We start from the raw sequence: 4,068 nt of genomic DNA, 5'->3' as shown, positions 1-4,068 counted from the left end.
GACGATAAAAAAGGCTGTAACAGCGGGCCTAGCATGACCGCCATAGAAACAGCTTTTGTCTACCGGAGAATCGACAAAATGACAGATTGAAGAAAGATTTATATCGATCCGAGCATGGCGATGTTTGACATCGAGAAGAGAAATGTTTCTTTTCTTCATCGACATGTGTCTATCGCGTCGAGCATGACGACTATATTTTATCTACTTTTGACATTTGGGAGTAGATATAACTTTCTATATGAAATGTCAAATACTCTACATCTCATCGGACCTAGACAAGAGTAGACAAGAATATTATTATAATTTTAAGTTCTCAAATAGCATTTACAAAGTATTTCGGGGTCCTACCGTCGTCATGTGGTCAGTATTTATGCTGAGAAGAATCAGTGTAAAGCTCAAAGAACGAGCTATACGAGTGTTAAGCCTCTCGACATCGAAAACGTAAATGTGCAGAGATGGTGCAGTATTTGTGCCAGGAATCTGTCTCCTATATCTCAGGGTCTGCCTGTTCTTGTCAATGTAAGTACCTACAGTCTATTTTATTTTGTTGTGCTTTCCAATTGTTATCAACCAAAAATATGACAAAGTTTTCGTCCTTATAGATAAGGTTTAAATATAGAAAAATCTATTCACTTCATTTATTATCGTTTCTAAGATTATTTTGTCTATTATGTAGGTATTGCCCTTCATTGCAAGAAAATGATTAAACAGAAGAAAAATATTTAACAAAGTCTAATTGTTGCAGGTTCTTTGCTCGGGTCCTGCTTAGGTCATTAACAACATTACTAACCACTGTTAGCAAATTTTTTAAACAATTTGTTTTTGCAATGAATACAAGGTTAGTATACCTATAGTTCGGCCATTCAGAGAATGCGTTCCTGACACGTCGCGATTGAACTGACGACGTAACTTTGCAATGGCGTTGCAGTTACGATAAAAATATTTTTGCTGGTTGTTTACCGTTTTAACAATTGAGGAGCATTAAAACAACATTATTATATCAATAATCAATGAATGTAGTTACGTCGTCAGTTCAATCGCGACGTGTCAGGAACGCATTCTCTGAATGGCCGAACTATAATATTAGATATGACCTCTATTTCAGATTGTAGATACTGAGTGCAAAATACTGAACATAAATGCCAATTATCGTGACAGAGTTCATAAACAATCAATTTTCAATAGTTCTCTCATTAAGAACGAACTGCGCAGGCTATATGACTCTAGAATTGGACAGTTTTATCTGCTAAGAAAAAAATTACATTTTAAATAAACAACCATTATGATTTTAATATTCACATTCTTTATTAAATAATATAATTTCAATAATTTATAATTTGTAAACTGAAGGCCCAGCTGTCATTTAGCATCCTTTTTTTGTAATCTGAAACAAGAACACAAAATTAAATTATCATTCATTTTCAGGGGATTCTAGTTATGCATTAGGGTCTTGGCTCATGACACCAATAATAATGCTGATAATGTATCAGTATCAGTATGTTATTCTTTTATAATACTGTAAAAACTCTTTACCAAACACAGTTATTTCTTTTTGCAGGGTGCCTATGCTACAAGCTACAACTCTTCCCGAGGAAAGGCAGAGAGAGAGAGACACACTAATGACCTTAGTGGTAGCTTACTACAAGCTGCAACTCACAGAAGAGCAACTATTATGAATATCTTTGTATATCAACAGTTCTTCAAACCATACAGACAGAATTGAGTTGCTGGGGAGTTTGTTCCACCGCTTCTGCTGCTGATTTTCAGCCTATTTTGAATAAATGACTTTATCTGTAGCCTTAATTTTATGTAAATAAACCTTTACCTCTGTGTAAATGATTGTCTCATTTTATTTTTTATCTTAAGAGTTGTTGCTTATATTATATCACACAAGCAACAAATAGGTACTATAATTATTATTGCCATAATTATATTTTGAAAACAAAGCATGAGAGTTTTGCTAGAATGAAGCCAACAAGTCTGGGGAACTATTACTAGTAAATGAATATTATTTAAAGACACTTACTAATAGAATATTTCTCGTGTCAGCATTGTATGCCAAGAACTCGTTCTTTTTCCATATTTTTTCAGCAGCTTTTGAATACTGACCCATTCTTCTTTATCGTGGCCTTCTTTTCTCAATGGATCGCGATATTATCTTCTCTGTTTATTGGATGGGACTTCGTACGCTGTAAATAAACAGTTTTTGTAACGGCGAAAGTAAAAACACTTCGGGCAATAATATAGGGAAGCAAGATAACAGTGAGGAACACATTGAACTGTGCATGGCAAAGTGTTCATCAGACAATGCCACCGATCACCATTTATTGAGATTATTATGTTATTTTCCTTTGTTCTTTTCATCGTATGTATGGATAATTAATTATTGTTCGTTTAGATTAATTACACACAACTATTGGAATAATCAGTACTTTATTTATTTAATCACAAAATCTACTTACTTTTTCCTTGCCGCAGTAGTCACCAATATTAAAAATCAACAACTTAAATTAATATGTAAAATCAACAACAAGAATCGTTTTTTGTAAACAAATTAACAAACAAACATCAACCATTTTAGTTCCACAGATAAGAAATAAGTTCGATGAATACGTTTTGTTGTTGCTTTGAGTTACGTGAGTTTATGTATAGGTTCATGCGTGAAAAATAGTGCATTGACACATTTTTTTGGCTAACTAAACGTAAATTCATCGCAGAACGACCCATCACTAGCTACTTATCCGTTGCTATGGAAAGTCTTTCTCTTGATAGAAACGCGAGTCTACAGCTCGCGCCATGCTCGGGTAGAAGACATGTCGAGTGGGAAAGAAAGAGCTTTGTCGTTTCTTGGTAGAATAGAGATAGAATCGCCATGCTAGGCCCGCAGGAATATTTCACGTGATAAGAGACACTAATGAGGTGTCTATTGGAATCGGAAAAATCATAAATTAATTCATGCGATCACGAAAAACACAGTGCAATAAAACATATTGCAAGGAAATCAATTACACCCCGAATAAAATAGTAAACGTTATAATAAAAATAAAACTTAAGAAAGACATAAAGTAGGTCATATATAAAGACGTCAAAAACAGACGATATCCCCGATAGTTAATAGACAATAGATATGTTTGGACACAAAGATGAAAGGAATCTGTTTGACGCGCTGACATAAAAATATTGTCTATGATCGTGAGTGAAAAACATGATCTACTCGTATGTACGTAAGAAAAAAGGGAAACTAAACAAAAGAATTGTAGCTACTTACTTTTTTCACTAGACAGTAGTTACAGTTTTTTTTTTTTTTTTTTTCAAGAAAATACGAGTTTTAACCCCTCTGCTCGACAAGATTTTGACATATGACTTTACCGTTGATTCGGCGGGATATTTTGAATCGCGACATGGAAGTCAAAAATTTGTACTAACTTTCAACACATGAATTCTAAGTCCGTAATGCCTGATCAGAAGTATTTTAACTATAACTTTAGAGCTCACTTATTTGACAACAACGTGCAAAGGTCAAATGGGGTCAGTTAATTCAGAAAAAGATAATAATTACGGTGTTTTTAAGTCTATCGAAAAGTTAGGCATTTCAAATTTGGTGAAAACTTACCAATAAGTAATCGCATCACTTTCTCAAACACAACACAAACGTCATATTTATAACATTTTCAATCCGTTGCAATACATTTCGTGCACTTATTTATATGTTCAATAACTAAAAAATCAGCACATAAAATACACAATAAAAATGAACAATTTACAAGATCAAAGTCACAGACAAGAAGTAGAGTTTGGAATGGAGTATTTTTTTTTTTTCAATCAGCGGTGTGCATTCGATACCTAAATCGGAAATTTATTATAAATAATCGAATACCAATTTTATATATACCTATTTTTTAATAGCAACTTATTTCAATTTTATTTATTAATTTTAAATTATAGGTTCAATTTGTTTTTGTTGTTAAGAAAAAAGATATTTAAGTTTTATGAAAGTTTTTAGCATTAAATTTTTATATGTATTATTTATTTTGGTGTTGCGTCATTCGTAATAATTTTTAACTTTAG

At 32.7% G+C, this 4,068-nt stretch overlaps 1 long non-coding RNA gene across 1 annotated transcript; it reads left to right on the top strand.

Moving 5' to 3' along the window:
• The first annotated feature begins 210 nt into the window (after positions 1-210).
• Positions 211-1,610, top strand: LOC124642471. The gene is made up of 3 exons (XR_006985771.1): positions 211-519; positions 746-838; positions 1,559-1,610. It is a non-coding gene; the product is annotated as an uncharacterized LOC124642471 (long non-coding RNA).
• The last annotated feature ends 2,458 nt before the right edge of the window (positions 1,611-4,068 follow it).

This window comes from Helicoverpa zea, chromosome 24 (genome assembly GCF_022581195.2).
Source record: "Helicoverpa zea isolate HzStark_Cry1AcR chromosome 24, ilHelZeax1.1, whole genome shotgun sequence".
Lineage (NCBI taxonomy): Eukaryota > Metazoa > Arthropoda > Insecta > Lepidoptera > Noctuidae > Helicoverpa > Helicoverpa zea.
This window is presented reverse-complemented; position numbering and strand designations above follow the sequence as displayed.